The 18,805-nt window shown below is 39.8% G+C and overlaps 1 protein-coding gene and 1 long non-coding RNA gene across 7 annotated transcripts in view; one reads left to right on the top strand and one right to left on the bottom strand.

Annotated features, from left to right (window-relative positions):
- Nucleotides 1-18,805, top strand: part of LOC132397270 (uncharacterized) — a 255,037-nt gene that overhangs the window by 49,972 nt on the left and 186,260 nt on the right. The gene's annotated exons all lie outside the window — the stretch shown is intronic.
- On the bottom strand, nt 15,094-17,204 carry LOC132397272 (uncharacterized). The gene is made up of 3 exons (XR_009513326.1): nt 16,858-17,204; nt 16,615-16,756; nt 15,094-16,303 (listed from the first exon to the last, which is right to left on the bottom strand). It is a non-coding gene; the product is annotated as an uncharacterized LOC132397272 (long non-coding RNA).

The following is an 18,805-nucleotide window of genomic DNA, read 5'->3' as shown; positions in this document are numbered from 1 at the left end:
TAGTTCCAAGTTACAAGAAGGAACTCTGTGAAAAATTTGCAATTGGGTCTATTCTGAGCCACGGTCATGACGATGGTTCAAGAACCAAAGTTCCTGCTTCAGTGCGTTCCAAGCTAGGTGGCAAACCTGCAGATGCCGTTTATCCCAATAATGCTGAGAATAGTTTGCCACCGATTTCAAAGAAGCTCGGTAGTCCAAAACAGTTAAGGAGCAATGACCACTTAATGCATACCAGGAAAGCATGTCCACCAGTGACTTTGCCAGAAGGAGAGACACTGGCAGAGGGGGCAGAGTCCCCTGAAGAGGATGGACATTCTCACACAGACACACAGACCCCTCTCGTGTTCCTAACACTAGATCCACCCAAAACATCCTCACCGGCGGTGCCTGCTGGGTCACCGGGGGTAGTGCGTAGATCGCAGTGCCCTCACAAACCTCCTGACAGACTGAATCTTTGATTGGATAGTTTCTTTTGTTGTTAGATTGAATGGTGAATTTGCCATTTTTTTTTAGGTGTTTTTGTATTGGTAACCTGTTGCTAATGATATCACTGTTTTTATTTCCCAGTTCTTCTATATTTGGGGAATGTTGGATTTTAAAGGGGAGAAGTGTTGTAATGTGAGTATTACTAAAAGTAAGTTAATACTATTCGGGGAGCTGTTGGTAGCAAGAGGCGGGATCCGGGTTTGGCGCGGTCTTTACTTCCGCTCTTTTTACTCCCAGTATGCATTGTATATAGTTCCTCCACCCAGGCCGCACGAGGTACCTGGAGGCCTCTGTATTGTAAATATCATTTGCTGTCCCCGATAAAGATGGTCTTTTGGCCATCAAGTTGTCGAGTGGCCTTTTTGTAAAGTAGAAGTTACCACATTAATGTACCTACCTCAACCACTTCCTGTGTAGCTGATTGATGTGACATTAGAGATAGATACAGAGACTGGAACTACAGAAATCGTAAACTTTAAGAGGAAACCAAAATGAATATTGCCCAATATGGAAAATTTGCCATAACTTGTAAGACTTTCTTGTAAGAGGTGAAAATAAGTTTTTTTTTACAGAAATGGGGCACAGGGTTAGTTATTTACATTATTGGGTCCCTATCAAAACTGTAAAATTGAGAAAACAAGTGTGCTTCAAGTTAAGGGCTGTTAGACAGGGGAAAAAAAATAAACAACGTGCTGGAAGTGAGTAATTCAGAATACAGGATTAGCGTCAATGAGTTTCTTAGATGCCATGGTCATGATAAACCAAATTGCCTCATTAATTTCAGTGATTCCATGGTAAACTTTAGTCCTGGATTTGATTTTGAACCCAAATCTTTCTGACTATGGAATTAAACTACTGCCAGCAGAACCAGGTAGTACTTATGAACAGAAAGTTCTTTATATAGGTAAGTTCATGTATCTGTTTCCATGATTAGGAAGAAGGTAACATTGTAGGATGTGATCCCTAAGTGGTACATGATATGAACAGAATCTAACTTTGAATATTAGCTCCTTTTGCTGCACTAAAATGATGTACCTTGGGAATTGACCTAAACTTGAATTTGAAGGAGGAAGAAAATAAAACTACAGATCATCCAATTCAGATTAATTAAATCCAGCAACTGATTTAGAGCTCATTCATTGCAGTATTGCCCTTAATATCAACTACAATTTGCCATCAAAAGTTGTGTTATTTGGAAAGAATTGATTTTAACATGGATCACCTGCTAAGTCTGCTATTGACAAAACTCAAATGCAACTGAATTACACGGACTGAAGTACAGCTGCCAAATGCTGGATTTAGAATGGCATTTGCCTGAAAGGATTGATGAAGTAATTTGTGTACACCTGCGTCGTCATTTTTTTTGAAAGACCACAGGAAGGGTATTGGAAATTTAAAGCATCCTCCCTGTTTCAAAATCCTCCAGCACTTACATCAACAGTTTTCCTTCCAGCTCTGCTGAAAAGATTTCTTAATCATAAGAACTAGGGTCTACAGATGGAGATCCCCTCTCCATCCCTTAGCAAAAAAACCTCCATGGTAATCACTTGTTATTTTTCCTATTATTTTGTTCTCCCTGGTTTCTATAACCTAAGTTTAAATCGCTGATGACAAAGGAGACATCCAATGCTCCACCAAGTCACACTGAAGTAGGGGACAACAGCTTGGAGTTAACTCCCTCAGATATTTTCCTTGTTCAAGTCTTTCCTCTGGGAACTTAGTCTTCCCTAATTGAACAATTGTGAGGTTGGAAGCTCAGCACAGTCAAGGTGGATCTTGTAGATCTAAGCTCACTAATTCATTGAGCCATAACACTGGCCCTCAAACATAAACGTACAGAATTTCTTTTCGGCCTGGCTGCTCTGCTTCCTTCAGACTTCTACCAGATGGCTTGACTGATCAACGTGGCTGATTCCAGGGGCCCATGCAATGTATCTGGCTGATCCGTGAGACAAAACCTTTGGCAGCTGACAGTGCCCAACCACCCTGCCCCCACCACTCTCAGCAACTACGGCTGTTACTGAATGTGATTGATTTCAACATTCACAAGCATTCAAAATCACTTGGGACCTGTTACAATAGCAAAAGTAACGTTGAAAAAAGTTAAGAATTCAAGAAGTAAAAGTTGATAAAACATAAATGGTCCTTAAAAATATTTCAGCTAATAAAATGAAATTAATTACAAAGCTCTGATTTTCTTCTGTTAACTGACTTCCTCCAATCATTTTAGTGGGGCTGCTGTACTTTGGGCAGCGTGAACCTCAGCAGGGTTCGTGGGCAGTTTTGCCAGCTTAAGAGTGGGAAAATCTGCAGAAAGTGATCTGTGATACAGTGTTGCAGATTTAAGGCTGCACTTGGCCGAACTATAGACAGCATTTCCATTAACACATGGGAATAGCCCAGTTATGGGCCTGTGTACTAGGCAGATCACAGCCAGTATTGTAGACCTTTCTTAAACATGCAAAGAAAAAAACAGTGCAAACACAAGGAAATCTGCAGATGCTGGAAATTCAAGAAACACACACAAAATGCTGGTGGAACGCGAAACGGTCTCCCAGTCCACGTCGGGTCTCACCAATATATAAAAGGCCACACTGGGAGCACCGTCGCAGTATACCACACCAGCCGACTCACAGGTGAAGTGTTGCCTCACCCGGAAGAACTGTCTGGGGCCCTGAATAGTGGTGAGGGAGGAAGTGTAAGGGCAGGTGTAGCACTTGTTCCACTTGCAAGGGTAAGTGCCAGGAGGGATATCGGTGGGAAGGGATGGGGGGGATGAATGGACAAGGGAGTCGCATAGGGAGCGATCCCTGTGGAAAGCAGAAGAGGTGGAGGGAAATATGTGCTTGGTAGTGGGATCCCATTGGAGGTGGCAGAAGTTACGGAGAATTATACGTAGGATCCGGAGGCTGGTGGGGTGGTAGGTGAGGACAAGGGGGACCCTATCCTTAGTGGGTTGGTGGGCAGATGGGGTGAGGGCAGACGTGCGGGAAATGGGACAGGTGTGTTTGAGAGCAGAGTTGATGGTGGAAGAAGGGAAGCCCCTTTGTTTAAAAAAGGAAGACTTCTCCTTCGTCCTGGAATGAAAAGCCTCATCCTGAGAGCAGATGCAGCAGAGACAGAGGAATTGTGAGAAGAGGATAGCATTTTTGCAAGAGACAGGGTGGAAAGAGGAATAGTCCAGGTAGCTGTGAGAGTCTGTAGGCTTATAGTAGTTATCAGTAGATAGGCCATCTCCAGAGATGAAGACAGAAATATCAAGAAAGGGGAGGGAGGTGTCAGAAATAGACCAGATAAATTTGAGGGCAGGGTGAAAGTTGGAGGCAAAACAGTGATTGGCTTTTAAGTATAATTAACCTGAAACTTCGTGCCTATATTTTTTCTCGCAATTGAAAACCAATGGACGTGAGCTTCAATTTACCCTTGTGTAGTTTAATTCAAATACAAAGAAGAAAGATGTGGTCTCTTGAGTCTGCCATGCCTCCTTCACCTCTTCCCTCAAGATATGTCTCCAACGTAACTTTAGTTACCTTGTTTATGCTTGGTCCATGTGGTAATTCATAGTTCATTTCACCCATTTGCCTTTTATTCATGCACAATGTACAAAACAAGTCCAGGTTCAAGAAAAGCAGACAGAATTAATTAAGTGGTTCTGGTAAAAATAAGTGTTGTGTGTTTATATTTAAGTAATATTTGAGTAATCTTGTATAAATATATATTGTTTGATTAAGCACTTCTGTTCATTTAAATAATTAATTATGCATAATATGTAAAAATATGTGAATTGCATATGTCATCACAGTACCAGGTGATATGTGTGCACCTTGCTTAAAGTAATCACGAAGTTAGACTCACATTTGTACTCCCATGTTTTCCTTTGAATTAGTTCAATGTTTTGAAGTTAAAAAACATAACATTGACAATGAGCTATTTTTAAAATTAACATGGGACAGCTATTGATCTGTTGAAGCACAGCGCAACATTCAAACTTTAAAAAACACAGCGAAGAGAAGAATGACAAGTAAAAAATAAAGCAGTGCAGCTCGAGTTCTCCTTTTTAAAAATAACAGAAAATGTGTTCATAAAGAATGAGTACTGGTGATAATAATTATTTTTAAAAAGAGCAGAAATAGCTGGCTACATTGGAAAGATTAGTGCATTTGATTCCATGAGAGATAACTGGCTCATGTATACTGATCTAATTCAACAGTATTTTGTAGTAAATGAAATAGCCATTGTGAAATAAGTACCAATTTTGCTGAGTGCACTTGATTTAAAGGCATAAAGTTTGTTCCAACCAGACCATCTATAGACCATAAGACATGGCAGCAGAATTAGGCCATTCAACCTTTTGAATCTGCTCTGCCATTCCATCTTGGCTAATCCCAGATTCCTCTCAACTGCATACACCTGCCTTCTCCCCATATCCTTTGATGCCCTAACCGATTAGGAATTGTTTAACTTCCACCTTAAATATACCCATCATCTTGGCCTCTACCACAGTCTGTGGCAGAGCATTCCCCAGATTCACCACTCTCTTGTGAAAAAAAATACCTCCTTACCTCTGTTCTAAAAGGTCCCCCTCAATTTTGAGGCTGTGGCCTCTAGTTCTGGATGCCCCCACCATAGGAAACATCCTCTCCACATCCATCATATCTAGTCCTTTCTACGTTCAGTAGGTTTCAATAGATCCGCCTGCATTCTTCTAAATTCCAGTGAGTACTGGCCGAAAGCTGCCAAATGCTTCTCATATGTTCACCCCTTTATTCTGACCTCATTTTATTCCTTTCCTCACTGTCACACGGCACAGTCAGCAATCCTGAGAGTACTACCCTTGAGATACTGCTTCTCAGCTTCCTTCCTAACTCCCTGTATTCTGCTTTGAGGGCACCCTCCCCTTTTCTACTTAAGACATTGGTATCAATAGGTACCATGAATTCTGGCTGCTCACCCTTCCTTTTCAGGATATTGTGGATGCATTCAGAAAGATCGTGGACCCTGGTACCTAGGAGGCAAACTACCATCCGTGTCCCTTTTCACATCCACAGAATTGCCTATCAGTCCCCCTGACAAAAGGGTCCCTTATTACTGCTGCCATCCTCTTCAGTTCCCTACCCTTCCGAGCCACAAGATCAGATGAAGGCACTGCCACTGTTGCCTTCCCCAAGTAAGTCGACTCCCCAACAGCACTCAAAAAGGAGTCCATTGTCCAGGGGGACAGCCACAGGGATGCTGTCCACTATCTGATGTTCTCCTTTCCTTCTTCTGACAGTCACCCATTTATCTGTCTCTTGTAGCCTTAGGGTGACTACCTCCCTGTAGCTCCCGAATATCACTGCTTCATTTTCCGTAAGAAGTGAAGGTCATTGAGCTACAGCTCTATTTCCCTCACATGGTCTCTAAGGAGCTTCATCTTGGTGTGCCTGGTGCAAATGTAGCCATTGGGAAGGCTGGAAGTCTTCTGGAAATCCCACATCTAACACCCAGAACAGAACACTGGCTCTCTCAAGAGTTAAGTAAGGAATGAACTTAACTACTTACCTTTCCTCCTGTTCTCGCTGAAGCCTGACTACTCTGACTCAGACTCTTCCCATGATGACCCCTCCGCTAGGCGGTACCTCCCTTTTACAGAGACTTGTTTTTTAAAGCTCTTCTCCGGACCTGCATGGGAACCCTTCCGTTACATCTGCGCAGTACTCCAATCAATGATTCCTGTTGGAAAACTCCTGCCTTTTTAAAGCTCTTTGCCAGACTGGCACGGGAACAATTCTGTTGCATCTGCGTGGTACTCCAATCAACAACTCCTATTGAAAAACTCCTTGCTTCTTAAAGCTCTTCTAAAATGAGCTTTGCTGATATTGTGAGTGTTGCAGCAACATTTATAACCAGAAGCAGAATTAAAAAGAAGAAGAATTCATTTCAGTGTACATGGCTGAACTGAAGAGTTTGCCTGAGCATTATCAGTTCAGTAATGGGCTTAATGGTGCACTGAGAGATTGTTTAGTTTGTGGAATCTTACAGGAAAGCTTTCAAATGTCTACAATCTGAAGCATAACCTACATTCAAAAGAGCGGTTAAAATTGCTAATTCAATGGAAACAATTGAGTTGCAGTCTGAAATGAAAATGAGCATGAACAAAATTGCAATGTCTAAACAGAAACCAGTTCAGCTGACCAAATTGTGTTACCCTTGTGGCAGGGGCTCACATACACTTGAACAATGCAGGTTTAAAAGTGAAACTTGCAGAAAATACAACAAAGTAGGACACATACAAAGAGTATGCCAGGCAGACAAATTTAAATAGACTGCACAGGGAAGAGATAAAGATAAAAAGTCAATTTATATTTTCAAAAAAAGCAATAATCTGTATGCTGTTGATTAAAAATTGGACAACGGTGAAGTTGGCACAGGACTGTGTAGCCTTGAGATATGTATTGTGAAAACTAACAATAGACAAGCAATATGGCTTACATCAGAAGTCATCAGAAAATTAATTAAAATGGAATTGAGCATTGATTTGGCTGTTTCAGTCATTCCACAAGCAGTGGACTGAGAACTTATACTAGAGAAAGGATAACTCCTGTCAGAATTACATTCATGACAGTGAAATATACAACCAATAAGCCACATTGAGCTTGTATGTGGTAAAAACAGGAGGACTGGCATTCTGGGGGTGTGATTGGCTGAGACAACTACAATTTGATTGATGATCTATTCACTATTTGCATGCCATATTCCCTGCAATTAAGAAAAATGAAAGCTAATTAAGAAGGTACATCTGACTTATGATTCTCCCTCTCAAATTGCAATATGAACTCAATTATATCATTTTCACCATCTCCTAAGGGTTCCTTTATCTTATGATCCCTAATGAAATTTGGTTTAATACACAACACCCAGTCTGACAGCCTTTCCCCGAGTAGGCTCAAGCACACACTGCTCTAAAAGCCATCTTGTAGGCATTCAACAAATTCTCTCTCTTGCATTCCAACACCAACCTGATTTTCCCAATCCCCTTGCATATTGAAGTCTCCCATTACAATTGTGACATAACCCTTATTCAACGCCCCTTCCAGCTCCCTCTGCAGTCTCAACCAAACGTCTTGGCTACTATTTGGAAGCCTATACAGTATATGATTCCCATAATGATTTTTTTTACCTTTACAGTTTCTTGACCACTTACAGAGATTCAACATTCTCTAACCCTATGACACCTCTTTCTAAAGATGTAATTCCACCTCTTACCAACAGAACCACACCACCACCTATACCTTCTTGCCTGTCCTTTTGATACAAAGTATATCCTTTGATGTTAAGCTCCCAACTATGACTTACTTCAAGCCATGACACATTGATGCCCACAATGTCATACTGACCAACCTCTAATTGAGCCAGAGTTTGTCCACCTTATTCCAAATGCTAGACTCATTTAAATATAGCACCTTCAGTCCTGCTTTCTTTGCCATTTTGAATTTTGCCTCTGTGGTACAATTTAACTCTGCATGTTTACCCATCATTGGCTTGTTCTTCCTTACATTCATATTTCACCCATCATCTACTTGTAAACCTTCTGGTTCATCCTTAGCTTACTGGTTTCTGTCCCTCTGCCATATTAGTTTAAACCACTCCCAAACAGCTTTAGCAAACCTGCCCACAAGCATATTGGTCCCCCAGGATTCAAGTGCAACCTATCCCTTTTGTACATGTCCCACCTGTCCCAGAAGAGGTCCTAATGATTCAGAAATCTGAATCCCTGCTGCCCGCACCAATTCTTCAAACACACAATTATCTGCCACCTTATTCTATTCCTATCCTCACTATCGTGTGGCACAGGCAGTAACCCCAAGATTACTACCCCTGAGGCGCTCCTTCTCAGCTTCCTACCTAACACCCTGTATTCATTTTTTAAGATCTCCTCCCTTTTTCAATTTATACCGTTTGTACTATTATGTACCATGGCTTCTCACTGCTCACCCTCACTTTTCAGGATATCGTGGACTTGCTCAGAAACATCACAGACCCTGACACCTGGAATACAAACTACCATCCATGTTTTCTTTTTGCATCCACAGAATTGCCTAACTGTCTTCCTGACTACAAAGTCCCCTACTAGTGCTGCCATCCTCTTCAGTTCCCTTCCTTTCTGAGCCACAGGGCCAGATTCAGTGTCCGAGGCATGGCTGCTGTTGCTTCCCCCAAGTAGATCGAATCCCCCCCACCCCCACAACAGTACTCAAAATTGAGTACTTATTGTTGAGGGGGATGGCCATAGAGGTGTTCTCCAATGCCTGATGTTTTCCCTTCTCTTTCTTGACAGTCACCCATTTTTCTATCTCTTGTAGTCTTGGGGTGACTACTTCCCTGTAGCTCCTGTCTATCACCTCCTCACTTTCCCTAACAAGATAAAGGTCATTTAGATGCAGCTCCAGTTCCTTCACACTGTCTTTAAGGAGCTGCATCTCGATGTACCTGGTGCAGATGTAGCCACTGGGGTGGCCGGAAGTCTCCTGGAAATCCCACATCTGACACCCAGAACAGAACACTGGCCCTGCAGATATATCCCCTATTCCCTCAAGAGTTAAATGAGAAAAAAAAGAAATAAGAAATATTCTTACCTACTTAACTCGCCTCTGCCTGTTGAGCCAAAGCATTACCACTCTGACTCAGACCACTAAGCTAGATGGTACTTCTCTTTTATGGCAACTTGGTTTTTCAAGCTCTGCCCTGGACCTTCGTGGGAACGTGTCTACTGTGTCTGCACTGCTGTCTAATCTGAGTTGCTGGGATGCATTCTCTGTCAAGTTGGAGTTTACAGCAGGGAAGAATGTTGTGTATTTAATATTTAAGTAGTATTTCTTTTTCTTTTTACAATATTTTTATTCAGAAAAAAAACAAGATTTACAGAGTGCAACACATAGATATATCTCAACATAAATTGTACATTCATATATTGTAATAAAATTGATCAAAATGTTATAGCAAATCACATAAAGGTATACCACTCTGTAATCAAAAATTTAAAGATAGGTCATACATCATAAAAGAAATTTTTTCTATTAAAAAAGTACCAACTACCAAAGAAAAAAGCTGATGGATGATAATAGATAATTAGAAAAAAAACATATTTGCTTAAGAAGAGAAGATAGAAATATACATAAAAGTCTGTACACTGTTAAACTTTATAAATTGGAAAAGTAATTTAGGAAAGGTCCCCAGATGTCATAAAAAGATTGTTTCAAATTTAAGACTGAGCAGCGGATCTTCTCTAAATTTAAATAAGACATAATATCACAAAGTAGTATTTGAGTAACCTTGTACACATATTGTTTGATTCAGCATTTGTGTTCGTTTAAATAATTAATTCTGAGTTATATGTAAAAATACTTGAATTGTATACATCATCACGCTACTATGTTATACCTGTGTGCCTTATTTAAAGTTAACACAAAGCTAGTCTCACATTTCAGACTCTCCTGTCTTCCTCTGAATTAGTTTAGCAATAAGGAATCGCAATGAAAGAAGATTTATGAACATGTACCAATGATACTTGAGCTAGTGGTGCTCTGTGCAATGGCAGACATTTACTAAATCTTCAGAGTTCAAGGTATATTTATTATCAAAGTATGTAAACTATGTACAACCTTGAGATTTGCCTCCTTACCAAGCAGCCACAGATCAAAGGAACACAAGAGAATCCATTGAAATAGAAGACCGTCAAACACTCAACATGCAAAAAAAAGAGCAAATCATGCAATCAATAAAAAGTAAGCAAATAACATTCAGAACTAAAGTGCATGGAAGTGAGTTCACAGCTGCAAAGGCAATCACAGCTGAAGCAGGAGCCTGTTAGTTGTAGGGCACAGCCTCAGTTCAGTGAGGTGATGAGTGAACCCTGCCAAGCAGCGATCTGAACACTGGCCTGTCCCTGCTCGTTGTTTTGGCTCATACCCAACCTTCCCAACCTGGCCCTGCGCTTAAATCAATTCAGCATCTGCCCATTCCTTGCTCTCAGGCCCCGGCCCCACTGCCTCAATTCGGTCTTTACATGCCACACCACAACCGCCTGCTCTTTTCAGATTTCAGCTCACACTGCAAAAATGCCAGGTCCTAAATGCAGTTCAAAAGCTCAACTCCAAAATGGAAGTTACAGGCTATTGATTGCAGTGATCGTGCCAGTAATATTAAATCTGAAATCTGATCTGAAATACGATTAATGAAGTAGTTAATAGCTTATAATCAAATAAAGAGTTTGCAGCAACAAACTAGCCTCTGAATTGGGACCAACTCAATATAATGTTGTTTGTTGGATCACTAGGGATTAGCTTGACTTTACTGGAGCTCTCCTGTTAAGTATGTCAGTAATCATACAATACCTTTCGAAAACATATCAGTATGCAATTAGAAGTCACAACAGTAAATAGCATGCTTGGAAATCCTCAATTCATTTTGATAGTGCCAGCTTCATATTTTGTTTTATGTGGAACATTATGTGGGAAATGTCAGAGTGAGGTGAACCAAAGATTGGAAACCACAGCGAGTTTCTTCAGGGACAGTGTTCATGTTGTTGAATCCAACTGTGCTCTGATAACTCTGCAGAGACCTGGGATGAATCCTGGCACTAACTTAGCAACGGAGTAAGTTGGGGACTGCCATTAATTTTTCATCCCTGACTCTCTTTCACTAATGATGAAGGTTTGTGCCTTTAAGTGTGCTGTTGAATCAGCCTAATAAGTCTGACAGATGAGCTTGTTTAAAATGATTCTGTGAAGAAGAATGGTTAGAAGATTTGGTATCATTCAGGTAAGCTGTACTGAATTACTGTTTTAACTGAGAGATTGAAATCTTGGTATGCACACAAGGTTTTCTGTGACATCTGCCAGTGGCTGATGTCTCAGGGATCTTGGGGCATTCATTAAAAGAAAAATCACTTTCATCCACATGCAGGCAGGGTGACAAATTTCAAGGATTTCTGTTGGAAAATGTATCAAAAAGTACTTCTTTTCCAAACATTGCCATTCATTCTCAGCACAATGAATGGATAGTGATGTGTATCCCTATGGGCACTTTCATCTTGGCCCGACTCTGTCTTACTGATGGAAATTGAGTGTGGATCCTTTTTATATAAGTGCTTGTTCTGGGAGAATATACTGAGGGAAATGACAATGAAGATAAAGAATTCAGCTGAAGCTGATTAGATGGTGAAGTCAGGATGAAAGGGTGGAGTGACTAGGATTACTTCAAGGAATTCAAAGGGTAAAAATGAATTATTAGTCTAATTCCAAGTGACTGCATTGAGTTTATTGAAACCAAAAAGCTACAATTTACAGCTAAAAACCGTAAGAGCTGGACAGAAGGAAAATAGGAGTGTGAACTGCTGCAGGAGAAAGTTACTTTGGTATTGAGAATGGTAGTCTGGCATTGTTAGTGAGTATGGGGAAAATCATGTTTGTGACCATTCTCTGTGTTCTGTTTCACAGGACTCACTAGATCTGTGTCAGAATTAATTATTCATTGCAACTGCATCTTTTATTTCAAAAATATTATTTGAAATGTGTGTACTAATGTTATTCATGGATACATGCAGAGACCCACAGAGTAGAGTACCAGGTATGAACTGGTAATGTGATTATAGAGATGGATTGATATGACAGACATAATATATGTCTGCAGGTAAAATATCTAGGGTTCTTGATAACAGTGTTAATGTATGGTTATGTTTATACCTACTCTGGTGAAAGGTGTTTGGATGGCAGTGGGTAGACTACCCAGCAGGGTCATTATGCTGCTCCAAGTGCAGAGCAAAATATTAACCAGCATGCAGGCTGTCCAGTAGTAGTTCTGATCTACCTTAATCAAGTTTAGAGAGATTTCTATTTTTCATACTCATATTTATCTTTTGAATAAGACATTAAACGTGGGCCCCATTGGATTCTTCAGGTGGGTGTAAGAGATCAATGGCAGTAGATTAAGCAGGTTAACTGAATTAATTTCACTATAGTAGGTTATCAGATCACTATTTCTTTGCTCTTTGTGGGCATGTTGGGCACAAATTGATGTCATTATTTTGGTCACTACTCAACAAAAAGCACTTCATTGACTGTAATGCACTTTGGAAAACCTGTATTTATGAAAATGCTACATAAATACAAATAGTTCTTCACTTCTGTTAAAATGCTCAAGCCTCAATTTTCATTATATCACCAAAACCAACATGTGATATTCAAACAAAGTGGCAAATAGTGGATTCATGTCTGGAGCTCCCCATTCGCAAAAATATATGTGCAGATGCAGGAATCCACTGGAGAGGAAAAGAAAGATTGTTTATCAAAATGTAGCTGACTTTGAGGGAAGGAAAAAAGAGACAGGGTGTGTAATTGATAGGCTGAAAACCTTACTGTTTGATTTTGGATTTTCACCCCAGTGAAAGGCAAAGAAAGAAATCTGGTATGTGGATTGTTAATGAGGAACACTAATTACCTCGCCAGCCTAGGCATTGCATATAAAACCCTTCTCAGCTGGCCTGAAATTTGGATAATTTTGGTTGACATTAATCCTTTGCATTTTGAGTTCTTTGCAGCAACTATATTTCACACCTGGGTGGCTTCCTCACCTTTAACGAGATGTGACTGGTGAAATAAGGAACCCGCTAGTCATTGTTTAGTTACTGTGTCCTCCATTGTGACCTCCATTAATAGCTGGTGCAACAGCAAGAATTTTGGAAAATGGTTTGAATTTACCGCATGTTGACTGAATTCGAAATAGCTTTTATACAAGCATTTGTGAGTTTCCTGAGACATTGTGTGGCTGTATGTTTCAAGGTTTAAGGAATCAGTCGAAGCACCTTACTTCAATTACTTTTGCTTCTAATGGCTATAAATCACTATAACATTTTTAATGGTATTGTCTGATTATAATTATTAAAACTTTTTTGTTGTAGCTTTCCCCTCTTTTCAACTGCATTCAAAAGAGTATTCTGCAGTCATCACACCAGGCAGACACAATTTATTTTTATAAGACATGAGAGCTGATAAAAGCTTTGAATAGACAAATGGTACTGAACTTTGCAGAATAAATGCTAACTATTTCAATTTTGCTCTTTCCTGCAAACTACAGTTCTGAAAGTTGAGAGAAAAGTAAAACTCAGGGCAATTTGCCATCAAACTGCAGCTGTTTTGTGCACCAAAGACAAATTAAAGAACTGGTACATGTGCATGAACTTCAGATGCCTAATAAAGTAACAGCCCAATGTGGTGTTAAATTAAAGCTAGAATTTTAATAGATCAAAACAAGCATGTAATAATTGTACAACATAATGGGTCTAATTAAGGAAATCAGGATAATGTTGATGCTGGGAACTGAATCAATTTTGTTAATAAGGAATAAGAAATATGATTTGATAGGCAAATGGTATCCTTCTGCCGGCCTACCTTTTAAAGAGAGATGGTTTCATGGGCTTGTAGGTTAAGGCAGGTGAAGTTTATCTCAGCTTCATCCTCCCTTTACCCAAATACTTCTCTATTCTGCAGTTGTTCCCAATCTACCTTGGCATCTCAATGATCATACAAAGAAGTACTGTATGAAAGTGATTACATAAGCTTGTGTGGATATATTGCATTTACATTTATGCAACAACAAAGCAATATTTTCCTATTACTCCTGTTGTGTTCTGTGTAGCTCAAGGTTGATCAGGGAAAATGTCTGTCTAGAAGGCAAGTCTGTCATCACCAAACTGCTTCTTGTTCCTTTGTACTTTCTCATATTTAGATGTAGGGGTCCCAGTTTCAGATTGAGCTACTTTACAATTTAATCAAAAATTCTCTCACATGTTAGGATGATGCTGCCAGCTGCTTTGTGGGAATAGTAAATACATTCAAATACATCAGTACATCAAGCTATTACAAAGGAAAAGCCAATAACAAAGTGCAAAATAAAGTTTTACAGTTACAGAGAAAGTGTAGTGCAGGCAGACAATAAGGTGCAAGGCCATGACAAGGTAGATTGTAAGGTTAAGAGAGCACCTGATCATACAAAATCTGTTCATCTGTAACAACATGATAGAAGTTGCCCTTGAGCCTAGTGGTATGAGCTTTCAGATTTTAGTATTAATGGGAGAGGATGAGAAAAGAAGATGTCTGGGGTGGGAGGGGTCTTTGATTATGTTGGCTGTTTTACTGAGGCAGCAATTAGTGTAGACCAGGCATGGGCAAACTACGGCCCGCGGGCCATATGCGGCCCGTTAAGCTTTTTAATCCAGCCCGCAGAACTTGATGAAATTATATTAATAAACCTTGTTAACGTTTTTTCCCCGCAATTCTGGCATTTTCCCAATAGATGACGCACTCTATATACATTGACCTTTGTTGAGGTGCAGCGTATTACTCCACATTTGCGCTTTACTCTTTGTTCGGCTCGACCTATTTGTGTGAACAGGCGTTCAGTGTCATGAACATCAACAAAGCCAGCCACAGATCCAAGTTAACTGACCAACACCTCAGATCCATCCTGAGAATCGCCACAACAAAACTAAATCCAGACTTCGATGCGCTGGCTAAAAAGGGAGACCAACAACACTGTTCCCACTGAAATTAAAAATAAATTTCTTCGTTGTGTTATGTAAAAAATGCATTTGAAAATATTTTTTTCAATAAGCCTTACATGTTACATGTCATTTCTGTTAAGTGATGGACATGAGTAGTGCACAGGTGCACGTACGTTCTCAAAATAAAAAATGCACTCCAGATCAAATAACGCGCTCCGCATACTGGCGCGCTGTCACTGTTCTGTCTTTGTGCTGGTCGTTGTTGAGTTTTGGCACAGGGGACAATTGAATAAGAAGGAGCAGGACAAGTAGACCTGCATCTCCTACCGTTTTTGAAATAAAGACAGTCAGGAGGAGAGTGATGATGATAATATCTTGAAGGATAACAGAATTTTCAGTGCTTTAAAATAATAACTTTTACTATTTAAAAAAGCTGTACTTTATTCATTTAATTTTCAGTGTTTTAAAAGTCATTTCAATAAATAGCTAAATACCATGGGACTTCAAAGACAGATATTTTGTTGTAATGCATTTGTTCATTTTCAATTGAAATTAAAGCACATGTTTTCTACATATCCCATGATATTTTATTTTCTCTTATGAGGTGTATTACCAAAAGACTCCATCCATCTGCTCCTGGTCCGGCCCCCCTGTCAAATTTTAGAACCCTTTGTGGCCCACAAGTCAAAAAGTTTGCCCACCCCTGGTGTAGACAGAATCCATTGAAGGAAGGTTGGTTTCCTTGGTGTGCTGAGTCATAGTCCGTAACTCTCTGTAGTTTCCTGCAGTCTCAGGCAAAGCGGTGTTCATGCCAAGCCATGGTGTATTGTATAGGATGTTTTCCATGGTTCATCTATTAAAACTGGTAAGGGTCAATGGGCACATGTTGAATTTCTTTAGCCTCCTGAAGAAGTGCAAGTGCTAGTGTGTATTCTGTGCTCTGGCATCAACATATTTGGACCAGAAGGGTAGTTCTGAGACAAACATATCATCATTTTTAACTTCCTTGACTTCTAGGCTTCTAAATCCACTGGTTCACAGAGATTAGAATTGCCTTTGCTATGTGTATAAACTATGAACATATTTCTTAACTGGCTAAACTATGTAGTTAATAGGTTCATTTGCAAAGTACTATTTACAGTTGTGAGTGGATCAGACAGGTCACTGAGCATCAAGTTCCTGAGCGTAGTGCACACCAGTAGAAGTTTACAAGCTGTTCATGACAACTGTTTCACAGAGAGAAGTACAACAGCCATTTCTTCATCCCAACAAAATAGTCTATAAATAAAACATAATTTAATTAAGGCTGTAACAGCAAGACTATCTGAACAACTAAACACAAATCATGATTTGCACATATACATACACACAGTCATTCTTTACTGACTTGATTTGAAGGCCGGTGTGTTTGGCCAATATCAATAAGAAAAACCCCTTTACAATGGCCCTGTTGACATCCACACATGTACTTTGGCAGCATTGACATGAATTCAGACCAATTCAGAATTCAGATTCAGACCAATCTTTAGGGAGATTCCATCAATATGTGGTTAGAAGAGCATCCTCAAAGGGGTACAGTAGTTACTTACGGTGAGTAGTTTAGGAGGTGGTACTCTCTTCCATTGCTCTGAGCACAGCTTTTATCTCCTTGTTTCAGAAAGGATATGCTCACCTTGGAGACAGTGCAACGAAGGTGAATAAGAAAGTTTCCAGGGATGACCGGGTTGTCTTCTGTTTAAGAAAAATAGAAGTAAAAGGCAGTTTATCAGTCCTCAGTGAGGCTTAAATGAATTTTGCCAGGTGGAGAGTTGTGAATCTGTGGCATTCTCTACCTCAATAGGTTGTAGACGAAAGGCTGGGACTGACAGATGTTGGGAATCCAGGGAAAGATAAAATAAAATAGGAATAAGACCATGAGAGATAGGAAGAGAATTAACCCTTTCAGCCCATGGAGTCTGCTCTGCTAGTCCATCATAGGTGATCCCGGATCCCACTCAACTCCATCCACCTACCTTCCCACCATATCATTTGATAAAACTAGAGCAAGCAAGTAGATTTGAGGGTGGAGCTTAACTCTGTTGTTGAATGGCACAGTCAGATCAAGGGGATGTGTGGCTCCCTCCTTCTACTTGCATTCCTATGTAGATTTATTGCTTCTGCACAATATTGTTTTTGCATTAATGAGCTCCTGCAGCACTCTGAAGGAGTCAAAATGGAATGTCCCTTTGGTTTTACATGAATCCATTCTGCCTGTCTATAACCAGAGTTGGAAGTATTGTGGCTTGGTCTAAAATGGAGCCTACAGTTCAACAGCTTCTCGTATGCTTTTAACAAGAACCTGATGAACAGTCTCGACCTGAAGCATTGACTACTTATTCCACTCCAAAGATGCTGACTGACTTGCGTTCTCCAGCATTTTGTGTGTTGTAATGTGACTGTGTGTCCTTAACCTGTTTCATTCACTCCAAGTAGATTAGTTTCAAAATAGAACCTGTCTTTCTTGTATATCAGAAATATAACTCATGCATTTGCCGTATCATAATTAGAGCTTTAGACTCAACATTAGTGCTATTTGCCTGGTGTTTCTGATTTAGATAAACTGATGGTGCAATAGAGAGGTAATGCAGAGTCGCAGCAAACTAACAGAGTAATATTAGAACCACTGAAGTGGACAACAAGCCCTGATATCCAGGACCAGCTATCAACCAGCTAATGCTTTGCATTTTCCATCTTTTAATTAAGTATAACCAGCTCTTAAAGAGTAGCCAGATAAATGATTGTCTCACTGCTAATGCAAAACTAAGAACAAATGTGTGTCTGTAATGCTGAGCTGGGGAGGTTTTGTTAGATAATTGGAGATGCAAAAAAATGCTTATCTTCAAATACAAATTGCCACATTATCAGTGATGCGTACATTATACAGCTGAATGGGCTGATGTGCTGTAGGGAAGACTCTTAATGGATACATCATATTTAAGAGAGGATGGAATTACTGAACAAACTAATGATCACTTCAGAATGATTCACAAACAAAATACAAGCCACTAAAATGGAAAAGAAATATTTCATGGAAGCACGAACTTCGGATCTCTGCTCCTGCGTGCTTGTCAGCGCAACTATGGTAGTCTCAGGGAAGCTGCAAATTTCAAAACTTTGAAATGCTTTCCTTATGGAAGATACAAACATTTTTATGGAAGAAAATGTTATCTTTTTAAAAGAAGATACATCATAATTAAAACTCCTTAACAGGAAAGATTCACCAGGTTAACTGAGACTGAAAAACTTAATTACTAAACTACTTATTTTCCATCCCAACACTAGTTTCTGGTGACCTTGAATTGATCCTCATTTCAAGGTGGCTTGTTTAATTCCCAAGCAACCTGCACTTTCTGCTTTGTATATGTACAAACCATGGTTTCTGTTGTACGTCAACTCAGATTAATGAGAGGTGTGTCACTGCTTGAAGTTACTGTACTCTATACCACCTTCATACTCATGACCCCAATGAAAAAAGATGCTTTGATCTCTAGCACTTGATCCTTAAGTGATAGTCCAGTTATGTCTCACTGCTAATGGCCATGAAATGGAATTATCTTTGTAGAGAATGAAAGTACACATAGGTATTAAAGGACATGGTGGGCTAGGAGTCCTGATTAAAGCACTCTGATATGTGCATGGGAAGTTTCATTTTGCATCTGTTTGCAAAATCATAAAATGTGAAATGTTTTATTTTACTCATTTTGGGATTCTGTGGTGCTGTGTCAGAAAAGAAGGGGCAGA

Source organism: Hypanus sabinus, chromosome 7, assembly GCF_030144855.1.
Source record: "Hypanus sabinus isolate sHypSab1 chromosome 7, sHypSab1.hap1, whole genome shotgun sequence".
Classification (NCBI taxonomy): Eukaryota; Metazoa; Chordata; class Chondrichthyes; order Myliobatiformes; family Dasyatidae; genus Hypanus; species Hypanus sabinus.
Note: the sequence above shows the minus strand (reverse complement) of the source record. Positions and strands in the feature narration are given on the sequence as shown.